Here is a 12453-nt window from a genome sequence, read left to right on the forward strand (position 1 = left end):
TCATCTGAAATCAATATGTTCAATGAGCTACAGTCTACCATTACTCGAATAATAAAAGAATGGTTTTTTGTTCTGGCCAAGAAGCCATGAATCAAAGAGGAAATACAAGGTATGAGGAAGCCACAAAAGGATCTTCCAGCTGAAACATTTAAATTTATATCTTGCCCTTCCATCATTTCTCACCTTTACGGTTGCCTATGAACTTCATGACCATCCTGAAATTGAGGGAAAGAGGCTGGTCTTCGAATAAAAAATTCATCCAGAGATTGCAGCATGAGAGCACTGTGAATGTCTACCCCGATCTGTGCTTCAGCTTTTTCCAAGTCCGTGAGGCTGAGCTAAGCTCTGGGTAAAGTCAGCAAGCCCCTTCTAACCAAGCTAGGATCAATGTGGTCCACAGGAACAGCCTCAACAGCCACTATATCTGCAAAGGAGTTTGCATGGATGAATGCAAACCCACTGCTGACAAAAATTTGTCACTTCGCTCCCTTCATGCACAGTAAGCAACCCAGGTTTGAGCTCTGCTATGGTTGCAACATGCCCTGGCAAAACACCCATTGCCCAGTTGTTGCTGGTATTATGACCATATCGACCTGAAATCCATTAAAGAAAAAGGAGCAGTTAATTACGGCCATCTGGCTTCAAAATTTGCCCTTATCTTGACAGTACTGTTAACAATATAATGGTAGTTACATCTTCGGATGGCAAACCATGCAGTAAAGATGGCCGTACATATAAACCATTACTGCTAACCCCCTTTAAACCACTTGAATCGCTATGCAGAACTTCAGGGAGGAAAACAATGGCGAAGATGCGGTAAATAGTTCGTACTGTACTGTCTTTTAAGGTGGGGAAAGAATGAGCTTCATGTCAGCAAACAATATAGTTTTGGAAAAATCACTGACAGTCCCTGGTGTGAAATAAGAAGAGTGGAAATGTAGGGTTGGAAGAAGTTCTCATGCTTGCAGTGCTTGAGAAGGGCACAGCAAGATCTCTTTGTAGTATTGCTGTTGAAAAGAGGGTGGCGTGTTGTTAATCCAGACTATAACAAAAATAAAAAAGTCATGTAGCTTAAATTGAAACTTTTAGGCGAGAAGACTCCAGTTGAAGTATAAAAGAAGATGATATCTAGTAGTAGAGTATAAAAATTAACATTCAACTAGCAACATGTAACATACACTAAAAGATTGCTTTTCAAGTGCTATGACATGCTGACAACATCTGTCCAGGAGCCAATTAACTTTCAAAGAAGAGATTCCTGTACTACATTGCTGAAGAACACTATAATATTTTCCCGGTATGGGTTTTCCTGATCAGCTTCCAGACGTACAGGCAAAGCACTGAGATTGGACTTTTGTCACATAACCATGTTTAATGCAGATTTGGTCAAGAGTTTTTCCAAACTTAATGTGGGAGAATAGAAATTATATGTTCTTTTGTAACTGGTGTTTGCCGTACAGTGGGATATCAACCACCAAGCTATGGCTGCGAAGTTATTGACTAATTTTGTGAACATGAATGTTGATTGGAATTCATAGTAAGTTGGGAAGGAGAGGTAGAGGCTGTGTTCAATCTGGAATCAGACTGGTGATTCAGGAGCTTATATTTAAACATATAACTCTTCTGCATGCCTAGGGCTTTAGGACCTCAATTAGCAGAAGTTCACCATCACATTTATCAGCATGACTCCCAGGTCTTCTATTTTCCGGTTCTTCAATCAGTTTCTTTCTCTCCTGATGAAATTCACTTGCCCGAATTCTCTTTACCTATAGCCTCCAAAATGCATCCATAAACTCATCTGTAAAGCCAAATACATAACTAGCAATAGCCTTTCCTCTAAGCACCCATTCATATGAAACAACTAGTAATTTCTTGTCCTAACTTTGATATACTTGCGTTTCATTATGTTTACCATCTCATTCTAATCTCATCAAACAGTGAATTAGCTTGGTCCATAACTGAAACTTTACTTCCCAACATCCAGGGCCAGCTCATATAACAACTAAGCCCTGCATCATCTATAATATGGCATCGAAGCAGGAACGCCTAGCCTACAGAAAGAAATCAACTCCTACAAACCTCTTAACCAATTGGACTCCACATAGCGAGGCTGTCAGTTGGTACCACCACATGATGAGGCTATCCATGTAGTCGGAAAGAGAGCAAGTATGAGCATGTGGGAGTACAAGGAGGTATCCCTTCAAGGAAAGAGTCAATGAGCACAATTGGATTTTTCTAACCATCATAATTCACTCATTGGTGAACATATTTTTAAACATCTAAATAATGTTATGAGTACCATTCTCCAAAATTCCTAAACTAATATGATTTGGGCTTGCCGCAATTGTCACACCCCTCTTAACCACAGCTTTTGGTCAAATCTTGGGTGGTATATCCTCAAATATTGGACTGGGGGGTGGGGAGAGAGAGAGAGAGAGAGTAGAAGCCATGATCAATATCAATTGTCTTTATAACTTATTGATCAACAGAAAGCTTACATTTTTTTTCCCTCAACAAAGGTTTAGAGAAAAAAGATATAATTTCTGTCCTGTCCATCATTAATAGTATCAAACTATCGAGCTACAGATTCTTTAGTCTCATGTTGCTTCCTTCAGGCACAGTATTGCCCCTGACACTGCATTCACTGCACGAAACAGTAATAGCAATTCAATAATTTTCAAGGGAGCATGGTATATGGCAGAAGATTACATTTGATGCCTTTTCATACGCACAATGCTCTTCACCTCTCTCATATTGCACATGATCTTCACCGCTCCTTATCGCTCAACCAACTGATTATGTTATCACAAGTCATAACGTAATAGCGAATCTTTATATATGGAACCATGCTTTACACTGGAACTAAGAATTGCAATTATTCAATTATATAACCTTGTGATATGATTTAAGCAATTATGATGAAAACATCATAGATACTTATGTAAATACAAGTAATTCTCCAATGAAAACAAATCAATCACACACACAGTTACAATCACATAGCAATTTAAAGGCATTGAACATTTCATGGTAGAGTATAGAAACATCCACGCTCCAACCAAAACTTGAGGTTCAACAAGGTTGATCTATGTTTTAAGCGCTCGCATATGTTATATTGTAAAGATACTATACTTTAAACACATTACTAAAATGAAGAAATAAGATGATGCAACTTCAAATGAATCCCTTCCTCTTCACTAGATCTACATTTCAAAATTCGAATCAATTAGGTAATAAGGATAATGCACTTCAGATTGCTTATGGAGGTAGCCATTGAACCAAGCAGACGAATTAGCCAAATCTACTCCAGCCTAAACCTATAAAATCTCATCTTGAGAACAACAGTAAAGTAACCAACTTAACAACACAATCCAAACCTTCGTGCGGTCCATCAGAGAAGAAAAGGGACATGTAAACCTCCGAAAAATCTAAACTTTGAAAACAACAGTAAAGAACAAACTTCGTGACACAATCAAACCTTTATGCAATCCAATAAAGAAAGGAATCTGTCCCTTCCTGGTCAGCATCAGAGTCTTCAACATCATTAAAATCATCCAATATCAGGTATTATTCATATCCAATCTTTCCATAAAGCAAACAACTGACATTAAAAAAAAATCTAGATCCAAAACTAACACAAAAGGAAGCATCACAAATCAAAATAAAACCCTAATTTTTCCAAATCGATAGGTAACAAGGAATGAGAACCAGAAAGAGAGAAGAAAGAGAGAGAGAGAGAGAGAGAGAGAGAGAGAGAGAGAGAGAGAGAGAGAGAGAGAGGAGCTAACCTCCTTGTTGGAGATCTCGGACTGGTAGGGGAGGACGAAGTTGAGGGTCAGCTGGAGGGGATGGAGGAGGGAGTGGGAGGGCGGGCTTCATGAAGGCGAGGGGGGTCTTCGGGGGCTCCATGTTGGGGGCCACCTCTTCCAGCCTCCACGAACGCCGCGTCTCTGCCGGCGCCGCCAGGACGTCGGTCGAGAAGGCCCGGGGGCGGCGGCGGTGCGGCGGCGGCTGGCTCCGAGGGATCGGATAAGAAAGCGCGACGCTTGGCGATACATAGCGCGTCTCTCTCTCTACTTCTCTTCTTGTTCCCTTTGGAATGAAGGGGCTGCGGATGGAGGCGATGAGAGAAAGTACTGCGGTGCGGGTTTCCATATCGAGTGGCATTTACGGGTTGTATCAAGGGGGCGCACAATAGCATTCCGCAGGTTTTTTTTTTTTTTTCTTTTTTTTCTTTTCTTCTCCTCCTTCGGAACATCCACTTAAATACCCAATTTTATAAAAATACCCTTCCAAAATTTATATATATATAATATATATTATATATATAATATATATATATATATATAATATACACACACCCTCATAAAAACTCGTTTTGCTATTCTATCTTTTTTTATCCTCATTTTGTATATGTACACACGCCATCTAACGCCGTTAAAAAATTATCGATTTCAAATTAAAATAACTAAAATATTTTTAATAGGTAGATGTGCGAATAGAAAACATTTATAAGATGATCGTGATGGAGGAAAAAAAATAATTTTAAATTTTTATTTTATTTTAATTTAAATAAATATAGTTTTTATTAACGATTTAGAAGAATCCTTATATTACTATATTAGAGACATCTGTGCAAAAACAATATTTTATAAGAATATAGAAATAAATATAAATTTGGAGATGGTATTACACAAATTTAAATTTTAAAAAGGTATTGATGTAAATTCCTTTTTCCTTTTCTCATTTCTCAACGTACAGATCTAAATCCCTGCATTTATATTTCATTAGATTTGCAAAATGATCATTGATTGTTATAATCTAAACCACTGTGCATTTAAGCCCTTCAACACCTTTCCTAGGACCCGGCTCCAATTGGCAAGGATCGCCGCAGCATGGAATGGCATGACACCTTTTAAAGTTTTCTTTCCATTCTTTCCCTCTCTCTTTGCTCTCCCTCTCCCTTTCTCCCTCCCTCCCTCCTAGAAGATGTGTAATGCTCATGTTCATGACACCAATCCTCCGTTTCATATTTATTATATGATAGATTTCTATGCAATTGACATTTTGCATTTAGTGTTTTAACGAAGTTGTGTATATTTTATACATACGTGGTGTGTGTACATGTATGCATGTTTATCTAGACTGTGTGTGTACATGTTTGCATGTTTATCTAGACTGAAAATTAAAAGACTATTGAATCAAGGCCTAAAAACTAAAATGTCTAGTCCGTGAGATCTGATATGAAACGAAATGAAATCTGTAATGTCCGGGCCCACAACCTATTAGGCCCAATAAGGAATAGGCCCAGTGAGGTTTGGCCCAAATTTTACTGTGCAGTATAATTACGTGATTAAAAAAAAAAAAAAAAAAAACGAGGGGATAAGACCGACAGGAAGGTGACCCGCACCCCCTGCTGGGCAGCCGATGCCGGCGCGCCGGAGACAAGGGGGCGGCGGCCAGTCCCGAGTATGGAGGAAAGGAGAGGATGGGACCTCTCAGAGGGGGTTCATCCTCTAAATAATCATTTAAGCCTCTGCCGGCAACCCCAAGTGAGAGACCCCCTAGAACACTGAACGAGAGAGAGAGGGTTTGCCAAACCTACTTCCGTCGCCGGAGAAGATGCCCGTGGCTTCTTCCAAAAGCTAGGTAAGCCCTCTACCTTCTCTCTCCTGATTTATTTAGGATAACAAAGAAAGAATGAAAGCAAAGAAGATGAAGGGGGAGGGGGTTACCGTGCGCGGCCAGGGACGTCGCCAACAGCGTGAACGCTGCCGGCCTCGGCTCGGCCGCAGGTACAGGCCGCGGACCGGCTGCGAGCACGGACGAGCCCATTGGCCGCTGGAATCAGCCGCGGGCGCCGCCGGCCGTGGCGTGACCCCAAGCTCGGCCTCTCCCGAGCCCCCTCATCTTCTTCCTTGTGATGGGAAGGGGAGGAGATTAGAGTAGAAAAAGGGTTCGGAGAGCCTTCGGGAGAGAGAAGAAAGGGAGGAGAAGAGAGAAGAAGAAAGAATGAGAGGGTTGAGAAGGAAGGTTGAAGAAGAGGAAAAAAAAAAAAAAGAAAGAAGAGAGGAAGAGGGGACTCATCCTCGTCGTCGTGTGCGGCGGCCGCCGGCTTCGGCCGCGAGCACCGTCGCCGCAGGCGCGCGATGCAGGCTCGGCCGGGACGCCGCCGGTCGTGGCCCGGCCCCCTTCGCTCGCCGCCCCCCTTCCACTCGACGTCCTCCCTTCGTCGGAGAAGAGAAGAGGAGACCGTCGCCCTCTCTTCGCCGGAGAGTAGAGGAGAAGAGGAAGGGGAGATCGGGATGAAAGAAGAAGGAGGAGAGGAAGCTTCGGGAAGGAGAGAAAAAGAAAAGGAGAAGAGAAGAAAGGAAAGAAAAAGGAAAAGAAAAAGAAAAAAGAAAAAGAAAGAAAAAGAGAAACAAAAAAAAAAAAAGAAAGAAAAGAAAAAGAAAAGAAAAGAAAGAAAATGAGAAGAGAAAAGAAAAGAGTGGGTTAACGGGCCGGAATCGGGTTCGGATCCGAAACACGGTAAGCCCAATAATAAGAAATTGGTTTAGCCAATTGAACCTGAACCCGAGCCCAATAAGATTGGGCTAAGTCTGGACGAGCCCAAACTGCAAATTGGGTCCGAATCCAATTAAGCTGAGTTGTCTCAGCATACCTAATGATTGTAAATCAGGCCCAATTCAGCCCAATTTAACTGACAGAAGGTCGAATTGACCTTGGGCTAATCCTGACTCAGACCCAAATGAGCCACGTTGACCAAATCAGAGGACCAATTGGCTAGAAAAGGTTGGACCCAATCTGGTTTTAAATCGAACCCCAAAGGCTTCAAATTGGACTTGGGCTAAATCCTTGATAGGATCCAAGCAAGTAAGTTCATAGTATGATAACTAAGAAATTTTATAATAAATGAATGGGGAATAATGTAATCCCTATGATGTTGTTTTAGGTGATTGAGGATAGTCACCTGGACTTGAGCAATTTGGAAAGCGAATTGAAGTAAGTAATCTATCTTAATCTTATCGTAGATCCTGTATGATGTTTTATAAGATGAACCAGTGTTTTTCATACCATTTGAATTGTATACATGATTGGTGAGAAAGGTAAGTAATCTGTCCTAATCTTTATGGATCATACATGAAATTTAACATGTTATGCATGTACTGTAGGCTAAGAATGATATGTGTATCTGACATGCTCTAGTTACACAAGATATGAGTTATGAAATATGAACATGAGTGGTACATGTCAGTCACATAATTCATAGTTGTGCACATATTATGTTTCATAGCTCTTGTGATACATGCAAAATGAATGGAGTTCCATGTTATGATTTTTCTTAGCATGAGTGTAAAGAATGATAATGATTTGCCCTAGCTGCATATTGCTTGTAAGGGGGTACCTAAGAACTACTAATGCTACGGGCCGAATGCAACTGAGCCGGCCTTGCCAGTGGCCGATAATGACTGAGCCAGCCCCGCCAGTGGCCGACTAATAACTGAGCAGGCCCCGCCAGTGACCATTAATGAATTCGCCGTAGCATCTATGAGGTACTACCTATACTGAGCATTATTTATGAACTCTTAAGAGCTACTGACCCAATGTAACTGAGCCGGCCTTGCCAGTGGCCGAGAATGACTGAGCCAGCCCCGCCAGTGGCCGCCTAATAACTGAGCCGGTCCCGCCAGTGGCCAAGAATGACTTCGCAGTAGCATTTAAGAGCATGACCACGGTATGCCGGGGGCACGGTTCCATGTGCATGTTTTATGAAAATTTTGTGATTTACAATACTGCTTTGTTTAAATTGCATACTTTATGAAAATGATATTTGAAGCATGATCATGAGGCTCGTTTCAGAGATTGGGTATATGAGGCGGGTGCTTCCAAATCCTGCAGATGTGTTTTTGGGAGAAGCAAAATCGGTGAGGGGTGAAGGACGCTTGCGTGAAGCCCCGGAACCGGCCAACATCTGGCAGGGGAGCCCCGTGTTTCCCCCTCATGTGGGCCCGATGTCACGTGCCCTGCGCAGGCGGGCCGTGACATTTATGAACGTGCCTGACCAAAGCATACATTGTTTTACAACGGGTTTTGGATATATCGTTATGAAATGTTGTATTTTGCTATAACCGATATCTCCTTTAAATTGCATACATATTATGCCATGAAGATGATTAGATAAATATGCATGTCAGCTTCTCAAACCCTGCATAAACATGGTTACCGTTATGTTCGATCCGGTAAGATTATGTATGATTACTTACTGAGCCGTGTAGCTCATATCCGTTCATTTACTTTTTCTTTCAGATCCTCACCACTGATAGCTGCCAGAGACACGTTAATTTGGTATTAGCGCTTCTTTCTTTTGGGGTAAAGCAAGTATACTTTTGTGTAGATAAACTACATAGAAGCTCTGTATTTGGGTACTGACCAGCATGTTGTACTAAGAATGCTTTCATATGAAAAGATTTGGTTGGTTTGACTACCCTATTACCCAGGTATGAGGCTGCGTGCTATTGTGGGCGGTAGTCGGCAATAGCACGGCCGTGTCACGGATCCGGATCCGGGGCGTGACATTCTAGTGGCATCAGAGCAATAGGTTAATCATGAGTAAAAATTTCAAATTTTAATAAGGGAATGGGTAGTTAAGTCTCATTCGGTAAGGTTCTGCATCCTTGGAAAGAGAAAAAAAAAAAAAAATTTGGTGTTTTCAAACAAAATGGTAGCGACCAAAATAAGAATAAGCTAGTTTGGAGATTTCTCGATAGAGTAATTTGTATTTTGGATTATGATTTTGACTGATATAAGTGGAGTACTAGCCATGGAATGTTAAAGTACATTGTGATTATTTGTGTATCAGTATATAGGTGATTTTGAAAGTTTAACTTGATACTGAGTACGGTGGATGATACTTCTAGTTTGAAGTTAATTATTTTGATGGCAGGATAGGGTTCATCCATAAGTTGTTTAAGGCTTGGACAAGGAAAGCTTTTATGTTCTTTGAGGTTAAAATCTGTATGACAATTATGCATGAAACTATTGTATAGAAAGAAAATATATCTGAGAATGACATTTAAGAGTTTCTCCTTTGTTTACTTGGAATGTGACATATTAGATCTTTTCAAATTACAATGCAAGATTGGTATTTGATTGGAAGTCATTTAGTAAATCTGGGATAATTTCCAATCTTGAAGAGTATTTTGGCTCATTTTATATGAATGAAGTTGCTGAAAATGTAAAATTTATTTAAAGCATTGTCGCTTATTAAGAGGATCTTATGTTGGGATACCCTTTCTTTGCTCGCTCATGGAAAAGTAAAAGAAGTTTTGGCTAAGTAACATTCGATCAAGATGGAGGAAAGATTTGAAATGCAAATACAGATGAAGAATTAAATAGTTCTGTTTGTAGGCAAATAGTATGTTGATCAAAAGTTATTTTGAATTCAAAGGAATTTGATCAGAATGCGCAGCGAAAACATAGTGAGCCTGAATTATTTATCTAAGTTGGCCAGAAGTATTATTCTTTTGATTCGGAAAGTTTTAATAACAAAAAATTTGATCTATTTTCTTGTGTAGTAAGATTTTTTTGGATAAATAAAAGGAGAATGTTCTGATTTCTGGATAGCACGTGGCTATCCTAGATTCTCCAGTTTTATGTCATGCTAAGAAACTTCTTAGCATCTTTTGACATGAATTAATAGATCATCGATTTTGATCTTGGATCTAGAATATGTTGGTATGAACCTTCTCCCTCCTAAATTTGAAGCTTGAATTTTTTTAATTAATATCCATCCTTTATTCGATTGAAAGAAATTAAGGTTGTCAATTGACTTTGATGAATAACTATCAAGGGTGGATTGAATTGTTTATGATCTAATCTTGTGATAGATCGGGTAATCGAGAGCAGTTGATACTTTGACAAAGAAACTTGATCTTCTTATTCAGAATTAAGATGTTGATTTTATGAATAATCTGGAGAGAGAGCTGTATAATCTTCACCCGTGAGTTTTTCTATTATTGGTAACTCCCGGAGAATCTTGGCATCTTAAATTTAGTATTAACGGATTGATGGTGCCTTGGTTGGGCTTAGACCTGAAATGTCCCTACTCCTAGCTATGACATCTCGATCTACCTATCTAAAAGGGGTTTGAAGTTTGCTAGGATAAAAGTTGATCATAAATTGTAGGCAAGGTTAAGAGAAGAAAGAAGATAATAGATTATGAAAAGTATTTGATGCTAATGGCTCTCACCTATTTTTGTTAAGCCGATTACGATCTTTGTGTGGACTAATCAAAAGCAATTAATTTCTCGGGCCAAGGATTATAGCATCTAAGTGGGAAGATTAGTCTTCTTTTGGAAGAGATCAAAAGAACTCCTATATCATAATAGAAGGGATCAAGTTTTGAGGTGCCATGATTTTGCCAAAATCTTATCAGCAAGCATTTTAAGAGGGAGACTAACCGAGAACTAGAGGGTGGCTCGATGGTTGAATACTTTTAAAGCCTGAACCTTAAGGTATGACTAATTTCGAGGACGAAATTATTTTAAGGGGGGTAGGATGTAATGTCCGGCCCACAACCTCCTAGGCCCAATAAGGAATAGGCCCAGTTGAGGTTTGGGCCCAATTTTACTGTGGCAGTATAATTACGTGATTAGAAAAAAAAAAAAAAAACGAGGGATAAGACCGACAGGGAAGGGTGACCCGCACCCCCTGCTGGCAGCCGATGCCGGCGCGCCGGAGACAAGGGGGGCGGCGGCCAGTCCCGAGGTATGGAGGAAAGGAGAGATGGACCTCTCAGAGGGGGGTTTCATCCTCTAAATAATCATTTAAGCCTCTGCCGGCAACCCCAGTGAGAGACCCCCTAGAACACTGAACGAGAGAGAGAGGGTTTGCCAAAACCTACTTCCGTCGCCGGAGAAGATGCCCGTGGCTTCTTCCAAAAGCTAGGTAAGCCCTCTACTCTTCTCTCCTCCTGATTTATTTAGGATAACAAAGAAAGAAAAAGCAAGATGAAGGGGAGGGGTTACCGTGCCGGCCAGGGACGTCGCCAACAGCGTGAACGCTGCCGGCCTCGGCTCGGCCGCAGGTACAGGCCGCGGACCGGCTGCGAGCACGGACGAGCCCATTGGCCGCTGGAATCAGCCGCGGGCGCCGCCGGCCGTGGCGTGACCCCAAGCTCGGCCTCTCCGAGCCCCCTCATCTTCTTCCTTGTGATGGGAAGGGGAGGAGATTAGAGTAGAAAAAGGGTTCGGGAGAGCCTTCAGAAGAAAGGGAGGAGAAGAGAGAAGAAGAAAGAATGAGAGGGTTGAGAAGGAAGGTTGAAGAAGAGAGAAAAAAAAAAAAAGAAAGAAGAGAGGAAGAGGGGACTCATCCTCGTCGTCGTGTGCGGCGGCCGCCGGCTTCGGCCGCGAGCACCGTCGCCGCAGGCGCGCGATGCAGGCTCGGCCGGGGACGCCGCCGGTCGTGGCCCGGCCCCCTTCCGCTCGCCGCCCCCCTTCCACTCGACGTCCTCCCTTCGTCGGAGAAGAGAAGAGGAGACCGTCGCCCTCTCTTCGCCGGAGAGTAGAGGAGAAGAGGAAGGGGAGATCGGGATGAAAGAAGAAGGGAGGAGAGGAAGCTTCGGGAAGGAGAAGAAAAGAAAAAGGAGAGAGAAGAAAAGGAAAGAAAGGAAAGAAAAAGAAAAAGAAAAAAAGAAAGAAAAGAGAAGAACAAAAAAAAAAAAAGAAAAGAAAAGAAAAAGAAAGAAAAGAAAGAAAATGAGAAGAGAAAAGAAAAGAGTGGGTTAACGGGCCGGAATCGGGTTCGGATCCGAAACACGGTAGCCCAATAATAAGAAATTGGTTTAGCCAATTGAACCTGAACCCGAGCCCAATAAGATTGGGCTAAGTCTGGACGAGCCCAAACTGCAATTGGGTCCGAAATCCAATTAAGCTGAGTTGGTCTCAGCATACCTAATTGACTTGTAAATCAGGCCCAATTCAAGCCCAATTTAACTGACAGAAGGTCGAATTGACCTTGGGCTAATCCTGACTCAGACCCAAATGAGCCAGTTGACCAAATCAGAGGACCCAATTGGCTAGAAAAGGTTGGACCCAATCTGGTTTTAAATCGAACCCCAAAGGCTTCAAAATTGGACTTGGGCTAAATCCTTGGATAGGATCCAAGCAAGTAAGTTCATAGTATGATGAACTAAGAAATTTTATAATAAATGAATGGGGAATAATGTAATCCCTATGATGTTGTTTTAGGTGATTGAGGATTAGTCACTGGACTTGAGCAATTTGGAACAGCGGAATTGAAGTAAGTAATCTATCTTAACTTTATCGTGTCATCATCCTGTATGATGTTTTATATAGATGAACCAGTGTTTTCATACCATTTGAATTGTATACATGATTGGTGAGAAAGGTAAGTAATCTGTCCTAATCTTTATGGATCATACATGAAATT

The 12453-nt window shown here is 41.4% G+C and overlaps 1 pseudogene; it reads right to left on the minus strand.

The window, feature by feature from the left end:
• Positions 1–185: 185 nt before the first annotated feature.
• On the minus strand, positions 186–4101 carry LOC120105486 (annotated as a pseudogene).
• Positions 4102–12453: the final 8352 nt, after the last annotated feature.

The sequence above is a fragment of the Phoenix dactylifera genome, unplaced genomic scaffold (genome assembly GCF_009389715.1).
Source record: "Phoenix dactylifera cultivar Barhee BC4 unplaced genomic scaffold, palm_55x_up_171113_PBpolish2nd_filt_p 000298F, whole genome shotgun sequence".
NCBI classification, from domain to species: Eukaryota; Viridiplantae; Streptophyta; class Magnoliopsida; order Arecales; family Arecaceae; genus Phoenix; species Phoenix dactylifera.